This window comes from Porites lutea, chromosome 3, assembly GCF_958299795.1.
Source record: "Porites lutea chromosome 3, jaPorLute2.1, whole genome shotgun sequence".
Lineage (NCBI taxonomy): Eukaryota > Metazoa > Cnidaria > Anthozoa > Scleractinia > Poritidae > Porites > Porites lutea.
Genome location: NC_133203.1, coordinates 20,855,033 through 20,866,447, shown reverse-complemented (window position 1 = coordinate 20,866,447; position 11,415 = coordinate 20,855,033). Strand labels below are relative to the sequence as shown.

The window sequence follows — 11,415 nt, the reverse complement described above, 5'->3', positions numbered from 1 at the left end:
CGATCAGTTCTCATATATGATTTATTTCACATTTGTCAAATTATTGTTCGTTAGTTAAACAAATATACATAATTTTTGGGGGAAAAGATGCTTCTTGTTTTGTTAATGCTCGCAAAATGCAAATTTCACTAAACATTTTGAACAACAAAAGCTATTTTAGTTTAATAAGTACCAATTTTGTATAGGGTAGTGCAAAAGGATATATCCTAACACACAGAAAAAACGCTATGTAATCCCAATGTACAACATTTTGTCAAGGAGTTGGATGGCCTCGAGAATGGGAAAACTATAACAGTATGTACATATATTTGTTGTGAATTAAATATAAATCAGTTTACAATAATGATACAGTTAATACATATAGCACAAGATTACTCTAAGTTCTAATACTATTACGAAGTTTCATTTCTTTCCTATTTCAATAATAATTATTATTCCAGATTTGTTTTATACATGTTTTATTTATAAAACACACTTTGCCAACTGACTCCAATTAGTTTTCATGTGATAGCTGTAAATATTATATTTTATTCTTACTTTCTCATTTAAATGTATTTAAATGCAATTGAAAGGAGTTTAAACAAAAAGTGCCTTAGTGCCTGAGGTCAGCAGTCTTTTCACATGCACATGCCCAGTGGCTTGCTACATTGACCATGTCATTCACTGGTGCATTCAGTTTCCCTTCATGCTGGGTTCTTTCAGCCCATGATCTTCTTTCAGCCATGTTCTTAATTTTTCTTCGGCGTTTTCTTCTCTGTGAGCAGTTCTTTTCCATTTTGGTCGACTCCTGGAAGTTTCTTTGCGTCTCTTTTCTCAAAGGTTTGTCTTTATACATGCCTTGCAATACGCTTAACAGCACCTTGGCTTTGTTGGATCCACACGGTCCCACTTCGTCTACGAATGGTGAATCTGCCCCCTCGACTACATAAGTTTCCACATCAACGTCCTCCTATACTTTGGCATCATCATTGCCCTCTTCAGTTGCCATATCAGCAGCATTATAGCCTTTCCCAAGCTACAAGATAGTTGGGAAAGGGAGTAAAGTTGCTCAAAAACAATCTGGGGGCCGGGGAGATACAGAGTAGTAGACTCTTTCTAAACCATTGTTTTCAATACCTCATTCCCTATAATCGGTTAACTGTAACAATTTTCCTTTGAACCAATACTTATGTCCCAGGTCAAAACAGCTACAGGGGGGTAGTGAAAGGGCAATTTCAGAGCTCAAAACAAGTGGTTGGATTGGTAAGTGTGCCAGAATAAAGAAGAACAGAGGAGAAAACAAAACAGAAAAAGAAAACAAACAAATAAATAAATGACCGGCATCCCCTAGTTCATCAGAGTAAGAAAATAGTTGTTACCAAGGCTAGGCACCCAAACCGTATTTTTCCAACTGGAATGCATTGGAAGTTTCAAACAACAACACAAAGATCTCAACACTTTCACATCAGCCTCTTTTAATGACTAATGACCTACTCGCTTGTTTACATATCACGTCTGCCTACTTTCTCTTAAGGGATGAAGTCCTCCAAGCTGAGGAGGCCAAGTGGTGCTGGTTTGAACTGGCCAAAGACAAACAACAACGCTCTCAGGAGGCCTGTGACCTACTGCTTTTGTCACTGTACACCCACCTCCCACCCAGCAGGAGCCTAGAAGCCGGGGCGATGGAGTTAGTTCTGGAGAGCGAACTTAAAGTGGTGTTTCAGCAACCGCACTATTGTGACAGAAATGTTGCCCTGATCAAGCAAGAAGGGGGCATAATGCTACACCTAACAAGGTTCACAAAAGCCAAGCACACTGGGCATGAATTCTAGTACAGGTAATTCTTATCATTACTTCATCAAGTTATGCGAACAAAAGCAGAGTTTCCTGTGGCATATTTTCCTAATGACAAATTGCATTACCCTCTTCGTTTCCTATCAAAGTCTAAAAAACTTGATGGCTATGATCAATGACCAGGGAAGGTAAAGTTCTGAGAAAAGCAAAAAGCTCTAAGCACATGTCTGAATCAATAATGACGAGAACAGCAACCTATTTAACAGATCCACGGAGTGGCTCTCTTCCTGTCAAATAACATAATAATAATAATAATGTTTATTTCTTATATTGCGCAGTCTAGCATGCAATAAAGATATGATCGAATGCGCATTATAACACTAAAATCTTAAAGTAATAAATGGCTAATCCAAATAATGATAATAATAATTTACAATTTTCGGAAAACAATAAAAGTAAAATATGAGTTAATAAAAGAACTAATAAGAAGCTAATTTAAAAAGATGTGTCTTTAGTCAAACTTTAAAATGTTCAATGATTGACATTGTCTAATTTCTGGAGGGAGTCGATTCCATACTTTGGGCGCAGCATTTTCAAACGCCCTATCCCCGAGTCTCTTTTTTGTTCTATAGGTATTGTCCATAAGGAGTATGCCCTGGTATGATCTCAACTGATACAGCGAGCTCTCTTTGATTTTTATCAAGTCCAAAAGATATTGTGGTGCGACGCCGTAGATACATTTGTGAACTAGCATTGCTATCTTGAATTCTATTCTGTGGGTAACCGGAAGCCAGTGCAGGTTGATGAGGGATGGTGTGATAGGATCATACCTAGATATAGTACATACCAGCTGAGCTGCCGCATTCTGCAGGCTTTGCAGCTTACCAAGATGAACAGCGGGCGTACCATATAATAGACCGTTACAATAGTCTAATCGTGACATTATAATAGCCTGTACAATGGACTTCCTATTGTCATATGATAAGTACTTTCTAATATGCCGGATGTTATGTAGATGGCAATAAATACCCTGACATATGCTGTTAATATGTGTGGTCATATTCATGTTTGCATCAAACCAAGCACCTAGATTTCTAACAGAGTAAACAGCAGAAACCTTTACCTCACCTACTTGCAAAGTCACTTATCGTAACCTTATTTAACTGTGCGCGTGTACCTATAATAAGAAACTCGGTCTTAGCATCATTCAGCCGAAGTTTGTCTTGGACCATCCAGGTTCTTATGTCCCTGATGCAAGCTTGTAAAGCATCAACAGCATCCATCTCAGTAGCAGAACCATCCGGCTTAAATGAGATATAGAGCTGCGTATCATCAGCGTATGCGTAAACGTTAGGGAGATGGGATTCAACAACATCGAAGAGCTTACTTGCGTACAACGTGAAGAGCAAGGGACCAAGACATGATCCTTCAGATTCGCTGTTTCTTGTTTGATAAATACAAATGAAACCGTTTAAGAGCAGTACCTATAATTCCATACGTCACGTACAAGGGATTCAACAACACTTATTTGCCATTAAGAGTAAATTAAATTACAGGACTTCAAGTAATTTTACTCTGTTCCTCCCTGCAGGTAGACAGCCAACTCTGCAGGCTGTTCAAACAGTTTTTATCAGAATTCAAAAGGGTGCTTAACCCGGAGCTAGGCAGCAACTACGTGTTTCTGGAAAGTATATGTGTTAGCAGCTTTAGCTCAGCAAAATGGGCCAGCTTGGTGAAAAAGCACTTGAAACTTTATTAGGAATTTTTAGGCCAAAGAGGACTCTTAAAAACTGTGGGTCACAGTAATGAGGTATAAAAAATTGAGTTATGAGCTCTGATTTTTCACTCTCCCCTATTTCATTTCAGAATTTGAAAGGTACACTGTACTCAAGTTCCTCATTCACAGCACATTTACAGAAAATGTTTTTGCAACACACCAGAAACAAGGTCGCAAGCTGTGGACTAAGGTCATCTTTTGTAACCTGGGCATATTCCCAGAGGTAGGCCACCATCACTATTAAACTGCACATAACCATAAGAGTGGTAGGTCCCCAAGACCAGCCAGTAACATCACCAGACTGAGCCTGGGAGGGGACAGCATGGAGATTTCACCGTTCCCCATAAATTTTGGAATCTGTTGCTTTACAACACTATAGGCACATTGGTGATAACTGTCTGTTTTTCCTCTGTCTCCAGCGAATGCGACAACCACATGAAAGACAGCCTTGCCGCCTGCCCTTGGCACCCCCAACAGCAAGCCTAGATGACCTACGACCGACCCACAGCAAACGAGAGGAAGACCATGGCACTAGAGTTGGCAAAGCCCAAGGTCAAAGAAGGGCCAGCTGACCTCGAGCCTGTCAGGCCCAGCCACGAGCCAGCCACCACCTTACTGGAGATCAGTGTTGAGACTTTGTGGGACTCGTGGTTGAGGACAGCACCGTACAGAAGCCTACAATTTTCCTGGGGTGTGTTCAAGCATTCCTGCCAGCAGACAAGGTCCTTCTTCTGAGGTACAGGACTGCTCGAGGTGGCATCTATACCCTGGACTTGGATGGTGGCCAGTGGGTGGAGTCGAAAAGAGTCGCTAGTCAATATGAAGGTGGCTCCTGCCAAAGGGCGTGCTTATGGCCAGCAACTGCTGACCAGCTTGCGCACGATACACATAGCAGTCATGGACGGGAAGCAGGAATGCTGACCATCAAGCCAGACAAGGAAAACCAAAACAAAATGAGAACTCTAAAATCATTTTTTTTTCTAACACAGAAATGTATGATAACGGAGGAAAATGACATTTGTCAAGGCGATTTTTGGTAGCTAGAGGTTCTCGACCACTGATATCAATTGTCTCCTGAGCAGGTTTCCGCCCTAAGAGTGTGTAAAATAAAAGTGTGAAAGGAATGTCCTGTGTTGTTGGTCAGTTAACTGTTGTTCAGGGAGAATGACCACCATGACCAAGAGAAATGGCCCTTGGGTTAATTTCCCGTACATGTACTTCCCCTGGCTTAATAGAATCAACCCGGGTTATCAAAAACATGCTTGGAAATTAATGCCCGAAATTGGGCCAAGTCGAATGTCCCACTCTCACCAGTCCTCTTGTTTAAACTTTTTGCACGTTCATTTTGCTTTTTCCGCACAAGGAGCAGAAATCGGTCACGATTTCCCCTTTTGAGGTAGACTGGTAACTAGTAAACAATGAATAGCTGCCAAAACCGAAATCCTCGAACACTAAGCTTTTATTTGGTTCCCTGTTTGACTTGGAAAAGAATATTTTGACACTTTATTAATCCCAGTAAAGAAGGTACTCCTGACAAGTTCACTGATAGAAAATCCTGTCTCGACGGCTTTTAATGAAAAATTATTTCAGTTTTTTTTGTGGCGGTTTCTCAAAAAATAACACCATAGTTCCCTAGAAAAGGTACGTATCTTTTGTTTATGTGAGTGAATCTTTCAAAAATTGAAGTGTATGTGTTTGAAATTTTGTTCCTAAAATTGAGTATTTTTCACTGTTGAAGGTCAATTGTCAAACAGTCTATCCTTGGAATTGGAAATACATGGGCAGCAAGAAAAAATCCCTGCGGAGGAAAACTACTTGCCCGCAGAAACGTTGATTTCCACTCGGTGAATTATCAAAACAGAAAGCTACCCTCCGTGATGAATATTTATCAAAAGTAAGGAATTGTGTTCATTAAAAAAGAAAATCCTGAGGCTCCAAGAGAAGAGTGATAAGGTACAAGAATGTATCAACTCTCTTGACACAACGCTCCCAGTTCAACCCCGTTTCAGCGCCTTTGAAATTTCAAAAAATACCTCCACCAGACGAAAAAAGGATCCCTCTGAACTTTCTAATGAAGGTAAACTGAACTTGCCTAGACGAAGTGCCCAGAGAAGGCAGTTGGAAACCTTACAGGCTGCTGCAGAGATCAATGGTGGTACAGTAGAGAACAGAGGTCCTGCGCTTGATGGTATGATATCTACTGTTTTGAAGTATGGCAAAATAACTGGTATTACAAAATATTTTTCTGCTCATCCAAAAAAATGAAAAAAGCAGCTCTGGTGAAAATAAAGGCAGAAGGTTATGAAAAAAGCAATGAAAATTTTATCCGCTCACTTTCCCTGCTCTATGCAGGAGGGATAATAGGAAAGGTGAAATATGAGCAGGGGAGGTCTACCCTTGTTATGAAGCACACTGAGAAGACCACCAAGAAAGGAAATCCCTCCAAGCAAAGAATTACATTTGGCTTTGGAATCCCTATTCCAAGACCACTTGCTTACAAGGATTTAATTCACAAAATTGCAGAAATTGATATTGGAGAACTTATTTCTGTAAGACAAACCTTGTGTGCTACCTTACCCCCAGAACAGAAGGTTGCTGGTGTGTACAGAGACTTAGAAAAAATGCTTCTCATCCTGAGCAACTTCTATCTGGAAACAGATCCCATGAGAAAGGACGATGAAAGACTGTCTTGGTTTGGTAAGAAGGGTGCTTTCAAAGTAGCAATAGGTGGTGATGGTGACCCCTTTGGTAAATGGGATGAGTCCATGTTTTGGTTGGTTAGCTTTATTAATGTGGGAGCAAGAGTTGCTAGCCCAAATGATAATTTCTTGTTGTTTGGTGCCAATTGTTAGGAAGATCATCCTGATGTGAGATTATTTACAAAGCAGTTGTCTTCCAAAATTGAAGAAATTGAAAATAATACTTACACAGTTTCGGGGATGCAAGTAACTTTTTCATTTGAACTGGTTCCATCTGACATGAAATTCCTCTCTTTCATTAATGGAGAACTTAACAATGCTGCCACTCATTTTTCAAGCTTTGCAAATGTATCAAAGGAAGACTGCATGTCATTAACAGGTAAATTTGGCACAACTCCAGATTGCAAATGGAAACCATGGCCATACAAACAAAGACTGAATATTGCCAAGCAGGTTTTAAAGTTTAAAGATAACCTTCCCTCCAACCTTGCAAAGTCCACACAGAGAACCAGGATAACACGATTCATTGCAAACAAGAATTCTAGGCAAGAATTTGACCCTTTAATTGGTAATCTTTGTGATAAAGAAGTTGTGGAGCCCCTCCATTTACAAAATAATGGAGTGCAACCTCTGCATTCAATGCTTTTGGACTTGGCAATTTCATCGAGTAACCTCCCAGACAAAATCAGCAGCTTGTCAAATCTACCTCTGTCAAGTGTAATTTCCAGGTACTTAAAAGCATTAGAGTCCGATGTGAAAACTGGGCGCCTAAAGAAACAACTAGAAAAGTGGATTTTAGAAGACAGGTCCAAAGACAAAGACTTTTCCTACAGACTCACTGGGAAAGACTCTAGACTTGTTCTGCATGGTTTCATGTTTCTGGTAGATGCAATCAAGAGGGATCAGAGAACCCTACATTACTCATGAAGCTGGTCTACAATGTCTTTATAGCAATCAAGTTGAGAGACTGTGCTTCAAGGTTCTCTATGTATCATATCACCCCTCCAGCTGTCCAAGAGTTGCAAGAAATAAGTCCTGATTACTTCAAAGCAGTAGTCCTTTTCAGTGGAAAAGTTTCAGGCACAGTCTGGAGTATTGGGCATCTAGCTCCAGTTCATACGCGGTGGATGTTTGACAAATAAGGACCTGGTCTTGGTGTAAACACAATGCAGGGAAGGGAGGCAAAGTATGTCCAGATTGCTAGTTACCCGAAAAACAGTCTTTTCAAAGAATGCTGGCCCCAGGTGTTCTGACATGACTACATCACTAAACTTTGGCTGCCTATTCATCAACCCTCCCTGTTATGGTTTTGCTAAGGCTGAATGCAACGAAAAGTGCTACTATTGTGGTCATCCATTCATGGCTGAAGTGACAAGGTCAGTTAAGGAGGGAAAGCCCACCAAGGAGTGCCTAAAGTATATGTCATGAGTTAAGTCAAGACATATACAAGACATATGAAACTTAGAATGCTTCAAAATGCACTCAGTGTTCTGAGGATTAAGTTGAACCTCAGCTGCTTAAGAATTAACAAAATAACTGATGTTTTTTATGCTTTGTATTTCTCATGAACAAAGAGTTGAGAAAAATATCACTTTATTAACTGTAACTGTAAATATTGTAACCCAAGTTTCTCTGTTTACATATTGCTCATAACCATAGAGTCCAGTTTCAGTGCTTTCAATAATGGTTTGCCTCATTTAAGTCTGATGAACTTATAATCATATGGAGGCAAAACATAAGTTTAAAGTATTAATTATTTGATTAAATAATACTGAGTATTTGATATGGTTCCACTAACATGGTGTCTAAAACTTGAGTCAGCCTGACACATCCAGCCATTTTTTTCTACTCTGTGTTTGAACGGCCAACAACATTTCCATGTAACAACAGTTAAGCAATTTCGATAGTCGAAATAAACCAGTGACTTTCTGTATTCAGTGTTGCCTAATGCCAAACGAATTCCTGTAGCCATAGTGGAATTTTGCTTGCAGACACTCTGCTTTTTCATTGTAGGTCATCACTCCTTTTTTGTCCTCACTGACAATGAGCTTGCTTTGTCCCTTTCCTTCGCCTAGCTGCTTGATAAATTCACCACAGTCTTCAAATTGGTCAAATAAATGACATAGCCTTCTCAGACAGAAAAAAGTAATTTTAACTGACCCTGGCTTCTCTTCAACTTCCACACCATACCTTGTTCTGCCAAGAATCTCTTTTTGTAAAAGGTTAAAAACCCCTCGTGCCATGGGGAGATCGAAAACGACCATCAATGGGTGGAATTTACTCATCCTTGGAGACAGCCGGCGATCAATGGGAGAATTCACCCGGATTATACAATGCTCTAGCTTTGGATATAGTTCACCAAGTTTATGTTTAGGTCGCTCTCGAATCCCTTCAAAGTTTTCTTTCACAGCTAACTCAGAAATCTGGTTAAGTCGGTTGAATGTGATGTCCAGATCTCTTAGTTTATGTCCATTAGCAATTCTTCGCTGGAATGCTGACTTCTTATGCCTAAGAGCCTCTTTGATTGAATATATCAGTTCCTCTTCGGTGTGTTCCACCATCTTGGATTTAGTTAAACTTAACCCCAGGTTATGCGCGGGCAAATTGAAAGTTGGCCCGATTGCGAGCAATAATTTCCAAGCGTGAACATTTTGTCCTGAATTCCATTTTAACCTGTCACAAAAACAACTCACTCAACAGGCAACCAACAAGACAAGGAAACCAAGAGTAACTCCTGCTAGATTACACCACAGTAAGCTAAGCTTAAAACATCACGCTCTACTAAAGAGAAACACTTACTTGCAGAGTCAAGCCTCTCAATCTTCTGCTCCTGTTTTACCTCGTGAACCTACAGCTGTCACCATCAAACAACTTCGCAAGGATCCAACCTTATCTGCACACTTCTCTGAAGAAATCGAGTGGCTCGGATCAACCTCGAGTGAGTCTGAGGATGAGGGCAAGGAACAAAAAAGTCCTCATGGCGCACAAGGTAGGGATAAACTGAAGTCTGGGAAAACTGCTAAATTGACGAGCTGAGTGCCTGCTCCACAGCATTGGCCTCATAGTCATATGAGTTTAGTGTATGTCAACAAGGACCAGAAATATGATGAGCTAACCTTGGCCAATTTATTACTGGGTACACCTAAATGTTGCTGTAAAAAACCATCTCAGAGGATGAATGGGCTGCCTGCAATGTCACCTTGTGGTGCTTATGTATCTTGTCAATACCACAAAGCAGAAACAATATAATACATCTAAATATGCAACAGCGACACATCACAGCTTGGCAAACTTGACAGTTTTAGTCGTCACAATTTTTTTAAAACCACCATGGTGACCAAAATAATTTCGTAGGTAAAAAAAGCTATTGAGATTGGTTGAACAGCCAGTGTACCCTAATGCACTTTATGAGAATAGTCACTATAAAAGTTCTGATGTTCACGCAATGTTAAAAAAAGAGATCATGGCAAAAGCCGGTGCAGAAAAATAGAGGAAGAAATGTCTACGTGACAGACATATACAAGATTGCTTTTGGGATGAAGCTGAATACCATTTTAAAAGGAAGGCAATATTGCATTCATCGCTAACACTGCCTAGTATTAAAAGACAAAGTTATGAAGAATTTTTAAAATTGTACCAAAAAAATGAGCCGAAAAAACTTGCAAACCAAAGATACAAGGTCAGTGATTCAAAGCTCATTTGAAAAGAAAGTTATTTTGGCCTGAGTAAAAACCAAATCCTTGCTACGAATATTAAAAACTTTCTTGCATTCTTTTTGTCTTCAATTTGTTAATTTATCCTTCTTAAAATAACTTGGGTTTTTCAGAAGCAAAAATCCCGGTATTTGAATGCCATTTCACATTGCTTTACATACAGCAGGCTGACAGTTGATGGTACAGTGACCTCATCACCAAAATGTCTCACAGCAATAGTATGTTATGGTACCTTAACGATGGTGTTCCGCTGCACGCACTTCTAGTGTGAAATAAAGATGAGCTGGACAGAAGGCCTGGAGATCAACAGGAAGAAGGCAGTAGCACCGAAGAAGAAAGTTGTAGTTAAGAAAGTGAACGAGGAGATAAGGATTGTGAGAGTTCAAACGAAGAAGGGGCGGGGAACAGAGGGGATGAAGGCAGCTGTAGCAAGAACAAAGGAGTTTCCAAGAAAGATGAAAGGGCGGACAAAGGAGGGAAGGAAGGAAGCTGTAGCGAGAGAGGACAGACTTCCGAGAACGATGAAGGGTGGACAAAAGAGGACAGGAAGGATTTCCCATGTCTGCCATCAACATCACTCATCTTCAGCTTTGAAATAACATCTAAAACTCTACATATCAGCTGCTGTATTGTTATGTTGACTACTTTTTATTATGTTCAAGGTGATTCCCTTTCCCTGCCTCAAATAGCATTTTATTGGTAATTTGCAGGGCAACTGTATTTAGATTTAATATTTGTGAATAAAAGTGTTGTTTTATTCTGAAGAATATTTCAAGATTGACCTGGCTGAAAAGAGGTGGCAGCTGCAAGTGGCAGAGGCAGCCATGGCAGTAAACTAAGGAGCTCGGGTTGCAAAAGAACTATTTCTGATCTGAAACAGTACAAAAGAGGGTGGTGTAAAACTGTGAACGTCTTTTCCTCGAAAATAATATATTTCAGTCCTGGCTTGGTGTAAAACAACAAGCAGGATATGAAGGTTCTAGTGACAGTGATTTTGCGGCACATTTGTTATCTCTTGAATATCCGGGAAGGTAAGTTTTCCTTTTCTTTGCCTGATGATTTAACCATTAAAGGTTTTTTTTTCAATGAGTTATATTTATGATTGTATCTTACATATATTTTTGGTGGGGAATTCAGGATACTACGTCAGCTAAATAAAGTGCTAGTTGCAGTTGTTGTAATACTGTTGAACAATTTAAAGAGTTTTAGAAAAGAAACATTTTTTCAGTTTTTTTTCGCAACTTCTCCTATTGAGAAGGTATTGAAAATGCATTTTAACCTTGCCACTAGAAGTCACTCTCCCTTTTTATCTTCATCTGAAAAGCATTGTTTTATTGTGTAAAGACACTAATTTTATTAAAGTGATGGTGTCATAAGTTGCACACACTCTTCTACAGCATTTCATCTCTTCAACTTTCGCTAACTAATGGCAAGAAAACAGACGATCTGAATG

At 39.7% G+C, this 11,415-nt stretch overlaps 1 pseudogene; it reads left to right on the top strand.

The window, feature by feature from the left end:
* The first annotated feature begins 5,327 nt into the window (after positions 1-5,327).
* LOC140929490 (uncharacterized) lies at positions 5,328-7,855 on the top strand (annotated as a pseudogene).
* The last annotated feature ends 3,560 nt before the right edge of the window (positions 7,856-11,415 follow it).